Below are 17,714 nucleotides of genomic sequence, written 5' to 3' on the forward strand. Positions count from 1 at the left end.
CAGCTCTACCTCTAAAATACTTACTAAATACATCTACTTCTCTCATTTCTTCTTCCACCAACCTAGCTGACGTCTCTACCACCTGGACTTCTGCTATTCACCTTATATCAATCCCTGCCCCCAAAATAATTCATATTTTTTGCAGCAATTGGATTAATCTTTTCTTTAAAAAAAATTATTTATTTTGTTGGCTGCGCTGGGTCTTCGTTGTGGCATGCAGGATCTTCGTCTTCACTGTGGCACACGGAATCTTTAGTCGCTGCATGCAAACTCTCAGGAGCAGCAAATGGGATCTAGTTCCCTGGTCAGGGATTGAACCTGGCCCTGCATTGGGAGCTGGCGTGGTCTAGCCACTGAACCACCAGGGAAGTCCCTACATTAATCTACAAAAAATGCAAATCACATACCCACTCCCTCTGTAAAACACTAACTAAATGGATACTTAAAGACACTGGGGTGTGACAATGCTAATATAATCGTGTTCCAGTAGGGAAAATACTTGCATTGTGTGTGTGTGTGTATATATATATATATATATATATATATATATGTGCCGAAGTATTTACAAATGAAATCTGCTTCAAAAATAATAAAGGCAAACAAGTCTGAACTTATTCTATGAGGCCAGTACTACTGTGCTATCAAAACCAGACAAAGGGACTTCCCTGGTGGGGAAGTGGCTAAGACTCCATGCTCCCAATGCAGGGGACCTGAGTTCAATCCCTGGTCAGGGAACTAAATCCCATATGCCGCAACTAAGGTCCAGTGCAGCCAAATAAATAAACTAATTTTTTTTAAAAAACCCAAAGATTCCCCCCTAAAGTTAGGAACAAGACTGAAATATCCATTCTTCTCACTTCTGTTCAATACTGTACTGGAGGTTCCAGCCAGGGCAATCAGGTAAGAAAAAGAAAGAAAAGGCATGAGACTGGAAAGGAAGAAGTAAATTCTATCTGCAGATAACATGATCGTGTAATATAGAAAATGCTAAGAAATCCATCAAAACACTGTTAGAACCAAGGCAGCAGGATACAAGATCAATATACAAAAATCAATTTTAGGGACTCCCCTAGTGGTCCAGTGGTTAAAAGAATCCACCTTGCAATGCAAGGGACGAGGATTCAATCCCTGTCAGGGAACTAAGATTCCCCATGCCTCAGAGCAACTAAGCCCGTGAGCCACAATTAGAGCCCATGAACTGCAACAAAAGATTCCCCATGACTCAATGAAGAAATGATGTGCTGCAAGTAAGACCCACGACGCAACAAAATAAATTTCTTTTAAAAAAATCAATTTTATTTCTATACACTAGCAATAAACCGGAGAAGGCAATGGCACCCCACTCCAGTACTCTTGCCTGGAAAATCCCATGGACGGAGGAGCCTGGTAGGCTGCAGTCCATGGGGTCGCTGAGAGTTGGACACGACTCAGTGACTTCACTTTCACTTTTCACTTTCATGCATTGGAGAAGGAAATGGCAACCCACTCCAGTGTTCTTGCCTGGAGAATCCCAGGGATGGCGGAGCCTGGTGGGCTGCCATCTATGGGGTCGCACAGAGTCGGACAAGACTGAAGTGACTTAGCAACAGCAGTAATAAACAATCCAAAAATTAAACTAAGAAAATAATTTTATTTACAAATGCATCAAAATAAATTTAGGAATACTTAGGAATAAATTTAATAAAAGCAGTGTAAAACTTGTACATTAAAGACTTCAAAACATAGAGAAAATTTTTGAAGGCCTAAATAAATGAAAAAACACCCTATATTAACAGAGTGAAAGACTTAATATTGTTCCAATAGCAATACATCCTAAATTAGTCTACAGATTCAATGAAATTCCTATCAAAATCCCAGATGAATTTTTTTTTTTTTGGCAGAAATTGACAAGCTGAGCCCAAATTTATATGGAAGTGCAAGGGACTCAGAAAGTCAAAACAATATTGAAAAACAGAACAAAGCTGAAGGACTCATACTTTTTTATTTCAAAATTTATAATAAAAGAGCTTCAGTAATCAAGATTATGACACTGGCGTAAGAACAGACATTCAGGTCAGTGGATCAGAACTGAGAACTCCCAAAAACCTCTATGGTCAATTTATTTTTAGCAAGGATGCAAAAAAATTCAATGGGGAACAAATTATCTTTTCAATAAATGGTGCTGGGACAATTAGATACTCATCTGAAAAGAATAAAGTTGAACCTCTACCTAACACCATAACAAAAAATTAACTCAAAATGGATCAAAGGCTTAACTATAAGATCTAAGAGTATAAAACTCTAAGGAGAAAATATAGGTGTAAATCTTCACAATCCTGGACTAGGCAATGGTTTCTTAGATAGGACACCCAAAAAAACAAACAAGCAAAGGAAAAGTAGATAAACCATACTTCATCAAAATTAAGAAACTTTTGTACTTCAAAGGTCACAGCAAGAAAGTGACGACAACACACAGAAATGAAAATATTTACATATCATATCTGGTAAGGGGCTTGTATCCAGAATATATAAAAAACTATTCAATTCAATAATAAAAAGGATGAATGACCCAACTTAAGAATGGGTAAGGCATTTAAACAGACATTCTCCAAAGAAGATACGGAAACAGCCAACAAATACATGAGGGGTTCTCAACATCACACTCGTTATTAGGGAAATGGAAATCAGAACATTAGCTATGTGGGAGGTGGGCAAACTAGGCATTTGGGACTAGCTGATACAAACTACTACATAGAAAGCAGATAAACAAGAGGTCCTACTGTATAGCACAGGGAACTATGCTTAGTATCTTGTAACAAACTACAGCGGAAAAGAATTAGAAAAAGAACATACACATGTATAACTGAATCACTATGCTGTACACCAAACACTGACACAGCACTGTAAATCAACTGTACTTCAAAAACAAAACAAAAGCTATGAGGTAGCACTTCACACTCACTAGGATGGCTATAAAAAAAAAAGATGAGAAATATGGGTGAGGGTGTGGAAAAACTGGAATCATACAGTGCTGGTGGAAATGTAAAATAGTGCTGCCACTTTGGAAAACAGACTGGCAGTTTCTGAGTTACCATATGACCCGGCAAATTCCTAGGTGTGTACTCAAGAGAAATGAAAACATACATCCACTCCAAAAAATCTCTATACAAATGTTATAGCACCGTCATTCATGATAGCAAAAAAGTGGTAACAAACCAAATGTCCACCAGCTGATGAATAAATAAAAGTGTTACATCCATACAGTGGAGTACTGATACAAGCCTGCCACATGATGGACACTTGAAAGCATTGTGCTAGGTGAGAGAAGCCAACCACAGAACAGCATGTTATATGACTGAATTTATATGAAATGTCCAGAAAGGGCAAATCCACAGACACGAGAAGCAGATTAGTGTAAGTAATACCATGTAAAAACGACATTAAATTTATTTTCCCCGAAAGTTTAATTCTATAAATATCTTCATCTATTTCAACCTTGACTAATTCAAAATTACTATGAATTCTGGTTGTAAACTCTGGAAGGGAGTTTAACATAGATTGCCAAGGAACACTTGACTTCCCAATATAAATGCTTCATGTCCCATGCTTGCCTTTCGTACACAAGGGCAGTGTCATGGCAAATTGCCTAACAAGGTCATGTAAGTGACTTTGTATCAAAAACATTACTTTTGGGGGCTGATCTGCACCACTTTATTTTATTTAAGTCTAATTTCAGTCTGTCTGCAATGCAGGAGACCCAGGTTCGATCCCTGGGTTGGGAAGATCTCCTGGAGAAGGGAATGGCAACCCACTCCAGTACTCTTGCCTGGAAAACCCCATGGACTGAGGAGCCTGGTGGGATACAGTCCATGGGGTCGCAAAGAGTCGGACACGACTAAGCGACTTCACTTTCACTTTCAGGGCTGTGGGGAGGGGAAAATGGGAGTGACTTCTAATAGGTATGGGGTTTCTTTCTGGTGTGATAAAAACATTCTGCATTTTGAAATTAAACAGTGGTGATGACTGTATAACCCTGTAAATATACTAAAAAACACTGAATAGCATATTTTATTTTTGTTTTTAATATTTATTTATTTTTGGCTGGCTCGGGGTCTTAGTTGCAGCACACAGGATTTTCCTTGCAGCATGCAGACATCTCTCTAGTTGAGTCACTGGCTACAGGGAGTGCGGGTTTAGCTGCCCAGTGGTATGTGGGATCTCAGTTCCCCTACCAGGGACTGAACCTTGGTCCCTTGCATCACAAGGCAGATTCTCAATCACCAGACCACTGGGGGTCCCTGAACTGCATATTTTAAATGGGTAAACTGTTTGGTATGTGAACTGTACCTCACTTTTTATTTATTTATTTATGGCTGTGCTGGGTCTTCATTACTGCTTGGCTTTTCTCTGGTTTCGGCGAGTGGGGGCTACTCTCCTGGCGGTACACAGGCTTCACGTTGAGGTGGCCTCTCTTGTGGCAGACCATGGGCTCTAGAGCACAGGTTCAGCACTTGTGGTGCACGGGCTTAGCTGCTCCGAGGCATGTGGAATCTTCCTGGATCAGGGATCGAACCCGTGACTTCTGTATTCACAGGTGATTCTTTATCACTTAGCCACCAGGGAAGCCTGCATCTCACTTTTAAAAATCAAAAAGAAATGTCCACAAAAAGACTTGTATACAAATGTTCATAGCAGCTTAATTTGTAATAGCCCCAAACTAGAAACATCCAAATATCCATCAACAGGTGAATGGATAAAAAAATTACTATATTCATGTAATGGATTATTACTTGACAACCAGTGAAACTTGCAACAACATGGATGAATCTCAAAATAATCATCCCAAATGAAAGACACCAGACCTCTGTCAATGAGCATGTACTGTATGCTTCCATTTATATAAAATTCTAGATTTCCTGATGGCTCAGCAGGTAAAGAATCTGCCTGCAACTCACGAGACAAGGACATACGAGTTAGATCCCTGGGTTGGGAAAATCCCCTGGAGGAGGAAATGGCAAACCTCTCCAGTTATTCTTGCCTAAAAAACCCCATGGACAGAGGAGCCTGGCAGACGATAGTCCAAAGGAATATAAAGAGCTGGACACAACTGAGCATGCACGCTGGCTAGAAGATTCAAAATAATTTATGGTGATAGTGTATCAGTTGTTGCCTGTGGCTGGGAGTGTGAAGGTAAGCATCAGAGCAGGAGGGAGTGATTACAAAGAGGTAGGAGGAAAGATTTACCAGTGATGAGTATGTTCATTATCTTAATTATGGTAGTGTCTTTAATGGTATATACCTATGTCAAAAATTATCAAATTTTACATTTCAATATGTGGTTTATGCCAATAACATCTCAAAAAAGCTGTTATAAAAATGGAAAAAAAAAAAGGCTGTTAATTCAAGTATTTAAACTGCTGCTGTCTATAAGCTAGATAATCTTAAACAAAAGTTACATGATTAATAGTTACTATGTGAGGTGATGTATGTGTTAATTGACTTGATTGTGGTTAATCATTTCACAATGTATATACATATACTAAATTTTTATGTTGTATACCTTAATATAAGATTTTTGTCAATTATATCTTGATAAAGCTTAAAAAATAAAAATAAATAAAAGTTACATTAATTGTTGAAAAAAATAACATTAGGGGAGGAGATAGAGTATTAGAAGGAAAAAATTAGCCATGAATTAGTAACTCTAGTTAGGAAATAGATACACAGGGATTCATTATACCATTTTTTACTTTTACATATGCTTGAAATTTTGCATTAACAACTTTTTAAAGGGAATACCCTGGCAACCCAGTGGTTAGGACTCCACACTTTCACTGCCAGGCACAGGTTCAATCCCTAGCTGGGGAACTAAGATCTCACAAGTCACACAGTGGGGCCAAAAAGAAAGAAAAAAAAAGTTTTTAAAAAAATCTGTTCAAGCAGCTGAATTAAAAAAAAAAAATCTCATCAAGACTTCCCATTTTACTTAAAACTTATCAAGCCTACAAAGCTTTGAAATACCTTTGCAATTAGTTCCTTTTCCTTCTACCTTGGAACTGTCTTTTCCTCACCTCTTCCTTTGGTTCATTCATTTTCATTCTTCACTTTTGGTTTGTCACCGTCTCACAGAAGCCTTTCTGACCATCTCTGTGGTGTGCTTAGTCACTCAGTCGTGTCTGACTCTTTGTGACCCCATGGACCATAGATTACCCGGCTCCTCTGTCCATGGGGATTCTTCACACAACAATACTGGAGTGGGCTGCCATGCTTTCCTCAGGGCTTCTTCCCAACCCAGGGACGGAACCCAGGTCTCCCACACTGCAGGCAGATTCTTTACCGACTGAGCCACCAGGGAAGCCCAACCATCTCTGAGTTCCTCCATTACCTCTGTTATAACACCTTATTTTATTCTCTTACTAACATATCACAATCTTTCAATATTTTATGAGTTTGTTTTTGTTCTTCAGTCTCTAAGTTGTGTCCAATTCTTTGCGACCCCAAGGACTGTAGCACACCAGGCTTCCCTGTCCTTCACTATCTTCCAGAGTTTGCTCAAACTCCTGTCCATTGAGTCCATGATATCATCCAACCATCTCATCCTCTGTCACCCACTTCTCCCGCCTTCAATCTTTCCCAGCATCAGGGTCTTTTCCAGTAAGTCAGTTCTTTGCATCAGGTGGCCAAAGCATTGGAGTTTCAGCTTCAGCATCAGTCCTTCCAATGAATGTTCAGGCTTGATCTCCTTTAGGATTGCCTGGTTGGATCTCCCTGCTGTCCAAGGGACTCTCAAGAGTCTTCTCCAGCACCACAGTTCTAAAGCATCAATTCTTCCTCACTCAGTCTCCTTTATGGTCCAACTCTGATATCTGTACATGACCACTGGAAAAACCATAGCTTTGACTATACAACCTTTGTTGGCAAAGTGATGTCTCTGTTTTTTAACATGCTGTCAATGTTTGTCATAACTTTTCTTCTAAGGAGTAAGCGTCTTTTAATTTCATGGCTTCAGTCACAGTCCTCAGCAATTTTGGAGCCCAAGAAAATAAAACCTGTCACTATTTCCACTTTCCCCCCTCTATTTGCCATGAAGTGATGGGACCTGAGCCATCATCTAGTTTTTTGAATGCTGAGTTTCAAGTCAGCTTCTTCACTCTCCTCTTTCACCCTCAACAAGACGCTCTTTAGTTCCTCTTCACTCTCTGCCATTAGAGTGATATCATCTGCATATCTAAAGTTGCTAATATTTCTCCAGGCTATCTTGATTTGTCTATGTGATTAATTTAATCTTGATTTATGTGTTTACTTATTGCCTACCCAAGCCTCCTTAAACTGCATGAGAGCAGAGACCTTGCCTCTTTTTTTTTTCTTTTGAGACCTTGCCTCTTATAATCACTGAGCTGTGTTCCTCATACCTGGCACATAACAGATATTCAATAATTATTTGTTGAATGTTAAACTAGTAACCCAATACTGCGTATTATTGTTGAACATTTAATACATTAAGGTCCTACAGAGAACCTACTGTTTGCAAAGCTTCAGGTAACACATATGCATGTCTGAAGTGAGAGGATACGTGATATAACGTGAATAGAATGAAAAATTTTTTTTAACTCCTCCAAAGGCTAGTGAAAACAGTAAATAAATACTATTTAAGAAGACTTATTTTTTTCTCTGGCGAATTCATTTAGAAACAGAAATAAAGAGTATTTACCTTCTCAAGACAGACCTATAAACAAGGGGATCCCCAGTGATTAATGCTGAAACCTATCAGAAATAACATTTTTAGAAATTAGCTAGGAAAAAACTGTCTAGTGAATCTTCTCAGCTTGCATGACTCTAAAGTAGTAGCTAGAGGTATGATACAAAGTTGTGTGTTAATAAAGGTAGAAAATAGCATCCATGTAGATAAAAATAAGGTACTGCAGTAATGGAAAAGCAGTCCAAACTATAATTATCAAATGATGAGCTCTAAAGCTACCTGTTTCAATACAGGAAAAGGATATCAGAATCCCTGGATTTATGCTGAATACAGCTACAAAAAGGCAACAAAATGCTGGTCATTATTACGAAAGCCTTGGAAACAGGGAACACATCATCTTGCCCTTGTACCAAGCAAAGTGTATCTGTATTAGAATAAAATGTGCAGTTGTGGTCCCCATAACACAAAAAGGTAAAATAGAGAAGGTCTAAAAAGGTATCTAAAAAGGCCAAAGGACAGAGGAGCTTATATAGGTATATATATATATTTTTAATATAGATATATAAAGGACACATTAGTATGAAACAAAGAGGGTGTGAAATGGTAGACTACATCAAATCTTAAAAGCTACAATCCAGTTAGAAGTGTAAACAAACAGTAAAGTATATTTTTTAAAAAATTTAAGCCCAAGTTTTAGAGTAAGACAGACAGAAGTTTTATCTCAAAAAAGGGAAGGGAAGGGGGAAAGGGAAGAAGGGGAAAAAAATGAAGGCAGGAAGGAATTGAGCTTTAATCCCAGTAGGCTTAGCTGTGTGACAGTGGGAATGATACTTAACTTTGAGCCTCGCTTTTCTCATCTTTAAATATCTAATCTGAAGGGCTGCCATGAGGATGGAGACATGCACACTACCTGGTATATAGTCTACATTTACTACTTTTATTAGGACTAATAAAAAGTAATAGTTTACTACCCAATCCAGTATATAAAGTAATAAAACTCATTACTCAGATGACGAGTACAGAATGTAAGAAAAAAAAAAATCATTCAAAGATAGTCTAGAAAAATTCATAGGCACCTTTTCCATAAGAACCTTCTTCCTAAGAAAAATTACAAATTTTAGGCAACAGAGCCCTAAACTTTGAAGCTGACACTTTCACCCCTTTACCATTAGCAGCAGAATTCTGGACTAGATGATATGTCCAACCACACATGCCATTCATTGTCTTAATTTAATTAGACAGGTCCCTCTCTTACAGATGAGAAAATTGAACCTAAGAGTCAATGCCCAAGGCTATACACAAAGCTAATACATGCAGGAGCCTACATTTGAAACCAGATGGGCTGACTCCAGAATCTATACTCATAACCACAACTAACTGCCTCCTACTCTGCAAGAAATGTTGGATGCTGGGTATGCAAGAATGAGATGAGTGATTAAGGAGTATACAATAAGTATTCAAAAAGGCTGCTTGATGAGTCCAGCCCAGCCAAGGTCACCACCAGTTAGATACTCAGATTTAGGGTGACCACAAGCACAAACACTGAAATAATAACCAATTAATGAGGATGTAACAAACCTAATAGAAGAAGGGAAGCCTAAAAATCCCTAAACTGTGGTCTCAGATATGGTAAACAAACTGCAGAAAAAGAGGAAAACATATCAAAATGCTAACTAGTGGGATTATGTGAAAGTGAAAGTCGCTCAGTCGTGTCCAGTTCCTGGTGACCCTGTGGACTATACAGTCCATGGAATTCTCCAGGTCAGAATACTGGAGCCGGTAGCCTCTCCCTTCTCCATGGGATCTTCTCAACCCAGGGATCGAAGACAGGTCTCTCACATTGCACGCAGATTCTTTACCAGATGAGCCACAGGGAAGCCCAAGAGTACTGGAGTGGGTAGCCTATCCCCTCTCCAGCGGGTTTTCCCAACCCAGGAATCAAACCAGGGTCTCCTGCATTGCAGGCGGATTCTTTACCAACTGAGCTATCAGGGAAGCCCAATGGGATTACGGGTGACTCATTCTGTTTCATATTTTTTTAATTTGGCTTTAAAAACAAAAAAGAGCTCATATTATTTTCATAACTGGGAAAATGAAGAAATAAAAATAAATCTGAGGAAACTTTCACTCTTTACTCACTTCAAATTCTGTCATTTGTTGCAATGAGCATGTATTACTTTTGTAATTCCAAAGAGATTTTAAAAACAAATAAATCTAATATATTAGAAAAATGAAGTAAATTACATGCAAATACCAAAGCCCCCAAAATGGATATAAGAATTAGCAAATGAGGAGTTACAGTTTGTTGGAAAGAACTCCATACATAGACCACAAGACTCAGATTCACACTGATATACACATCAACATGGATATCAAAAACTATGTTGAACAGAAGTATTCAGACACAAGAGTACATACTGCATGAGCCAAGGACAGGAAAATTAATATGTAAGGATAGAAATCACAACAGTGGTTGCCTGTAAGACAGCAGGAACTGAGGAGGGTTATGGAGACAGTCTATCTCTTGACTGGGTGTTAGCCATACACGTATTTACATGTGTCAAAACTCATCTATCAATAATTACACACTTGTATTTCTATGTATTTCCACTATATGTAAATTTTATCTTTAAAGAAATCTCATTAAGAAAAAAAACAGGGTTCAATCTCAAAACACAGGGTTCAATCTCAAATCCGTTATTTATTAGTTGAATGACTTTAAGGAAGTTACTTAACCTCTCTGAGGCTACTTATCTGTATGTATGCTCAGTCACGTCTGACTCTCTGCTACACCAGGGGCTGTAGCCCACCAGGCTCGTTTGTCCATGGGATTTTCCTGTCAAGAATACTGGAACGGGTTGCCATTTCCTCCTCCAGGGGATCTTTCGGACCCAGGGATCAAACCCACATCTCCTGTGTCTGCTGAATTGGCAGGCGGATTCTTTACCCCTGAGCCACGGGGAAGCCCATTTATGGGTATAAAATGTAGCTAACATAATTTATCTCAATGCTGGGAACGGGACTGTAACATGTATCAAAGTCAGAGACTGTGCTTTGCAAACTGTAACAGTATGAATGTTCGAAGAACTTTAAAGGTAAAATGGGGGCAAAGTGGATCTTATATTTCTCATAATACCACAAATGGCTTTGTTATCAGGAATACTATTCTTTAAAAACTATCAGTATTCTACAAAGGGAAATTTACTTATAGTTCTCAATTGTAAAGGGAAAGGAACATCATGGACATGATCTAAGACCTCCTTCTACATAGGTAAAAACAATTACTCAAGATACGACTTGAGAGAAAGCTTGCTAGACTGAGTACTTTCCAGAACAATGGCACAATCACAGGAGGAAAAGGTCTCAATTCTAAACACGTGAGAGTAAGAGTTGCTCACTACTTTACTATGTCAATTACAAAGTTTAAATGTCCCCGTAAGTCTTATCATAAATGTGTGTAAATATGTATCTGTGCACATACATACACATATTTACTCAAACTGGAACAGAGTTAAACCACTGCTTCTTCCCAAAAGGGCTTCTACATTCTAAAAATAAGAAACTTAATTCTGTTCAACTAGAATTCAGAATTCATCTTATAACTGAGAGTATGTCTCAGGCTTTCCCATATTTACCCAAAAAGAAAAGCAGCTTGAAAAATAATATCATAGGCAAAGTCTAATAGCCTCTCCCATCAATCTCAAACTGTTTGTCTTTATTAGTGTATAGAAATCATGAAGACGACCAAATTTTTCTGCGGTACTTCTATATCTGAACATTATTTCTTCTGTAAGCATTCAACAATTCTTGTTTCTATTCTTCTCTTTTCTAATTCAATTCTGTTTGGTTTCTAAGTTAAGAAGTGTGCTTCATTTGCATAAATGGTAACTATTCTGAGATACCATTCATAACCATACATTTGAATTCTCTAGAGTACTATTCATAACTTTAAATGGAACAGGGGAAAAAAAACACTCATTCAACTTCACTTTAATGGTGACTAAGACATGAATGATTATGTTGTCTTATAGAGGGCTGGCCAAAGGAGTGAAGTCCCCCAGTGTTACGACTAACTTGTCATCATTTTATGAACGTCCAAAGGAACCAAGAGGATCACTGCCTTGACCAATCTACCTATCACAAAAAAATACTGTGCTTAGAAAAACATGCTCATTAGCTAAACATGTTTTTTAGAGTTATGAAGTATCTATATAGAAACATTAAAAGATACATCTTAGCCAAGAAGCTCAAAAATTAGCTGAGAAGAATCCTGACAAGCCCTGGCAAGTTCTCTATAAAACCAATGCTGGTTATTCTCTAAGTGTTAAAACAGCTTTTCTGAGAAAAGCTGAGTCTTTTATTCAAGGTAGTAATATTCTAGTAGTTCTTTACTCCACCTAATCGGTAGCAGAAACTGAATTCACAAAATCTGCATAAATAATTCAACTGTCTGTACTGCTCTAATATATTTAAACCAAATAAAATAAAACGAGCAGAATAAAAATGATGGTGCTATTTTAAGTTTGTCACCTCCTGATTTCCCTCATTTTTCTTTCTTATCCAAAAGTCAGAGACAAGAGACTATACAACCAGAGAGGAGGAATGGAAGGACAGCGCATATGTGGAGACACCTACGTTCATCCCCGCTCCATGACCCCACTAACTCCCACCCTCGACAGAGTTTTCAACAGGGGACAATTTTCTCCCCAAAGGACATCTGACTATCTGGAGACATTTCTGGTTGGCACAGCTGAGAAGGGGCAGAGGTGCAGTTACCATTAACAGACAGTGGGTAAAGACCAGGGATACTGCTAAAGATACGACAATTCCCACGACACTCTACCACTATATAGCATATTATTCAACCCAAAATGTCAATAGCACCAAGGATGAGAAACCTGACCCCAAAGCTCAATAAAGACCTACCTCTTAATAAATGTTTGTTGGAATAAACGGAAAAGGAAAGACCATAAATTGGAAAAAAGAGAAGCCTACAAGAATGAAACAGAAGACAGAGGCCTAAATTAAACATTACTAGCATCTATCAAGCCTTTATTGAGACTTCCTGGAGGTCCAGTGGTTAAGACACTGCACTTCCAACACAGGCAATGTGGATTCGATCCCTGGTGGGGGAACCAAGATCCGACATTACACGTGGCATGGCAAAAAAAAAAAAAGGCTTTATTGTGTGTTTCACAATTGGTCATACAGAAACGAACAATAGAGCCCAGCCCATAAGAAGCTCATCGCCAGGTAAAGGTAAGAGTTTTATAATTTGTCTGTTATCTGATTTGACAACATCCGATAAATGCTTTAATGAAGGAAAAGACATACAAGGGAGTCACTCAACTTTTCCTAGGAATGATTCACATCTTAGAAGACATCTTAGCTCAGTTCTGAAGGATGAGTAGGAAGGATCTTACTTCACAGCTTACAATGCCTCTTTGCAGACAAAAAGCCATTCAACAAAAACTGTGGAATACCAATTATGTTCCACACATTCTGTTATGTTTTGGAGACACAAATTACAACTTTCCACTTTTCCCTTGGCACTGCCGGTTCCCAGCAGCCCACCTCCCCGACTCAAATCTCAACAGTTCTTTCATTGAGCAACTGTCACCAACCTATCACAGTAGTCAGTAAGGCCACTGTCCACGGATTCAGTAGAACTTCCAGCTGCCTGTCGACAAGACTGTACCTAATCTTGCCTAGATCACAAAATCATGATGGCGATGCTGGCAGATTAACCAGCAATGAACTGACTATGTGTCCAGATCTGCCAACTGTTGGATGTGTGCTGGTATCCTGGAAAGCTATTTTACTTTATGAAAAAATCCTCTTCCACCCTACCCAATTCATGCCAGAACCAATATGGAGTCGCTCAGTCGTGTCCAACTCTTTGTGACTCCATGGACTGTAGCCTACTAGGCTCCTCTGTCCATGGGATTTTCCAGGCAATAGTACTGGAGTGGGCTGCCGTTTCCTTCTCCAGGGGATCTTCCCGACGCAGGGATTGAACCCAGGTCTCCCGCATTGTAGACAGACGCTTTACTGTCTGAGCCACCAGGGAAGTCCAATAGCAAATTAATCAACATATATTTACTGAACATCTTCCAAGTGCTTACCTCAATGGTTCTCAACCCTGGTTGTTTACTGACATCAGAATTCTCAGATATAATTTCCTTTTTGATGGTAAATTCTGATGCAACAAAAGGGTGATGCCTTGGCCTTTAGGCTTTACAGAATATACAAGAAGTATAATACACAGTGCTTGTTTTGAAGAGCTTAACCAGTCACAGTGGAGTAACCTGTAATAATATGTTTGTTTACTAAGTTGTAACCCTTCTGCAATATTATCAATCCTTACCAAACAGAAGAGACTGAGGGAGTCTGGATAAGAACTGTTCCTATTCCCTAGTCCAATCAAACACTAACTACACCTGATACACTGTTACACTGATACACTGTTCCCCACCCTTTCTATCTCCCAGACAGTGAAAGTGCCACTCTCAGGAACCATGGAGACACTCCAATTAGGAGAATGAATTGAGGCCCTCAAATCAGGTGGCAGTTTGTCCTGAAGCCCAGAATCTCTCAAATTCATGATGTCGAAGGCCTTCTTTTAAATAGGAGAAATAATTCTTTAACCTCTAACAATACCAGTCCACCTCACTACTAGCTGAAGTGTTCAAGAATAGTAAAGAGTAGACCGAATTTTTGTAAACGTGCTCCTAGAGGTCCTTGGCCGTTTAAAGAAATCACCCAAATTCATAAGGCTGGTAAACTTCAGTTTTTCACATGGTAAATAATTGAAATTTTTTTAAAAGTAAAAATATAAATCAAAACGATCGAAATCCAATATATTTTAGTAAACTCCTTGATGTACAAATTGAAGAAGCTTGAAAACTTAAAAACGTAAAAATTTTGATCTAAATCTCATCCAGCAGCAATGACCTCATACTAAAGACCACCTTGAAACTTTAAATTCTGCAAACATGATTCTACAGATCCTCACCTGATTAGTCTTTCTCTGAATTATATGGGAAAAGATACAATTCTCTTAATTGCTATATAAAAATTGATGAGCACAAGACCTATAAATTACTTTTTAAAAAAAGAGGGCAAGGATGTCAATCAAACGTCTAAGGTAGAGACCAACAACAGTATTAAAAGGTAAAATTTTGTACTTGAGGAAAAATGCATATTAATGTATATTAAAATAAGAATATCATATGAAAGAAAAAAGTGTCTTCTATGTAATACTGTTTTTAGGACCTACGACTTTAAAATTTGCTTGGTTGACAATATCTGTCCTTGTAATTGTTCATCATATAAACTATCCATAAAATTCCACAATTCCTTATTTCCAAAATCCAAAAGGCTATAAAAAACATGTTTTCATTATTCATTTGGTGGCAAATCCTGACATGAAATGACTATAAATGAAATGACATGACGCTATTTATAACATTTATTTATCCCAGTTGGTGTGAACATTGTGACATTTTACTGCAGAAATACAATTATGTTTGATTACAAGGTGCTGCCACACACCTTTCAGGGATGTTACATAACTTACAATATATGTACATTTCTTTTTCAAAATTCTAAATTCAGAAGCACAACTAATCCCAAGAACCTCCCCCCGCCCACGGTACTGCAGACTGATAAACTATATATAATTAAGACTAAATCTTTTACAGAAAATATAACTGATGTTAAGAGTAAATGTAAATAATAAATTTAATGTCTTAACTATTCACAACTATACAATCCTGTAAAATAAAGCATTATAAAGACTTAACAAATGTCAAAAAACACACCATTTTTTGTTTTTCAACTGATGGGGACATTTGCATCATCCAATATCTAGATCAAGTCCTCTCAGGCTAATACACTAATTTAAATCACTGATTTTAAAAAAAATCCCAAAGACTACAATTGGTGATTATGTTGAGAAAAACAATCATTCACTGACAAATAACATATTCAGTTCTGACTTTTTAAAAATCATCTCAGAAGGTTTAAGATTTAAAATTCTTTCATTCTAGAATATAATCTCTGAACATATTACAAGTGACTTTTTCTGTGAATGCAGAGCCTTGGACAGGGGACAGCAACAGAACAGTCCTTAAAAACATTTCAATGGGAAGAAGAGTTTCACAGTTCTTTCCTTGCTTCCTCCTTCAGTTGCTGCTTTTCTGGTTTTAGAATTTCAAACAAAGAAATACATATTGGCTCCAATGCTAAGAAACGCCCTCCTTCTCAGCAACTTCCTCTTCCAATTTTCTTCCCTACTGTTGACATATGAGAACAATGCACACTGCCGTCCTACCATTTTTATTAACCAAAAGCTCAGAGACTTGGAAAAATTAAGGGTTGCAATGTATCTGTAGTACCCACTCTAGGTCCACAATCTTCACTAATCTAGAAGTCAAATAACAGGAAGCAAAAAGAAAGGAGTATTTCACTTAATCAAGAGGCGGGCTATTGAAACTTTCACCCCAAGAATCCAAAGAAATTTGCACTAACAAATGGGAAATTTCTTCCATCCCAAGAAAGCTTGGCCTTCTTAGGGAGGAGAAAAAGTTACTAGGCTGGCGCCATTCCAAACCAAGAGTCAAGTCTATGCACCAATAGTTAGTGAACTTCTACTGGCCATGCAATCAGGATTCAAACTGAGTTCTCTGAGATTCTGACACACTTCCGAGTTACTTTTACAATTCGGTAACGGTCCTTTCCAACTCACAAACTGAACAAAGGGGATGTACTTATGATTAACCATCCAGAGATTAAGACCCAGCCTGTCTCCTTGTCAGAAGTCAATTCAAGTGTTTGGGACCCAACCCCTCCCCCATCTATGACAAAACAAACTTCCTTTAAGTAGACAGTCAATTGCCCCTTGACCAGTGATTCTCAAAGGAAACACCCTAATGTTGGTAAGCTCTGAACCTTACTGTGTGACCTTGGGCAAGTTACTCAAGTCCTCTGAAACTTAGTTTACCTGTAAATTCTCAAGTGTGGCTGTAAAAATTAAACAAGAACCTGTTTGACACACAGTAGGAGCACCATAAATGTTTCTTCTAACTCACCCCAAAAAAAAAAAAAAAAAAAACCAAGTTCTTTGGGGCCTAAATTTCAATCACAGCCCCCAAGAGGCTCCCAGGATCCCTTCCACTTCTCCGATTCTATGAAGAACTGTACAAAACTTCCCCATCTCAGAGATTCTAGGGTCCTGGAAGACAAGACAACCAGACCCCACCCCATTATAGTCTGGGGTCCATCCAGAGTCTTCCTCGATGGGCCCCTTTAGCCAACTTTCCTTATTACTCTGCAGACCATCCTGGACACACACCTACACTCACGTACACTACACATTCCTCTCCGCCACTCTGCAACTTAGGCCAGAAGTCTCAAAGAGCGCTTTAATGCCTTCATGGCCGAGATGGAAACTGAGGCTCCGCCGAGAGAAGAACTTGCCCAAGATCTCTGACAACGTCTGCCCGCAAAGCCTTCGTTTTACAAATGGGTAAAACGAGGCCCAGAAAGGGAAGTGACTTGCCCAAGGTCACACAGCGAGCTGGAAGCACAGATAAAGCAGGTTGGGGTACTTTCGTTGCCTCGCGGGCCCTTCCAAGCCTCCGAGGGGGTCTCCGGGACATCTCCTCTCTGGGGAGGGGAGGGTACTGTAAGACATCACCCCGCGCTGACCGCTCACCGGCTCTCGGTCGGTCTGCGGCTGGAGGCGCGGCACCCACTCCTCCGGAACCCTGAGCGGCTCGGGAGGGGCGGCCCGATCGGGCCCGGCGCCTCACGGCTAGGCCCGCCCGCGGGGACTTGTTGCTCACCTGGTCTCGCGCGGTCGCCCTTAGCGTCAGAAGGGCTGGCCGGCCGCCCTTCTCCGCACAGGGTCTGTTCTCTCCGGCCGCCTCTCGGGCTGCCACACAGCCGGACCACCCCCCCCCTCAGCGCGATACGCCCCCAGCCGCGCTCGCCCGGCCCGCGTCCGCCATTACGCGATTCCCCGCCCTGGGAC

The 17,714-nt window shown here is 39.3% G+C and overlaps 1 protein-coding gene across 2 annotated transcripts in view; it reads right to left on the reverse strand.

Annotated features, from left to right (window-relative positions):
• Window positions 1-17,714, reverse strand: part of WASF2 (WASP family member 2) — a 69,958-nt gene extending 52,244 nt beyond the window's left edge. The window contains exon 1 of one of the 2 annotated variants that reach the window (XM_040229793.1): window positions 17,527-17,714. The gene's annotated coding sequence lies outside the window, so the exon portion shown is untranslated. The remainder of the gene's footprint in view (window positions 1-17,526) is intronic. The other variant, XM_040229794.1, reaches the window with a different exon arrangement.

Source organism: Oryx dammah, unplaced genomic scaffold, assembly GCF_014754425.2.
Source record: "Oryx dammah isolate SB20612 unplaced genomic scaffold, SCBI_Odam_1.1 HiC_scaffold_27, whole genome shotgun sequence".
Lineage (NCBI taxonomy): Eukaryota > Metazoa > Chordata > Mammalia > Artiodactyla > Bovidae > Oryx > Oryx dammah.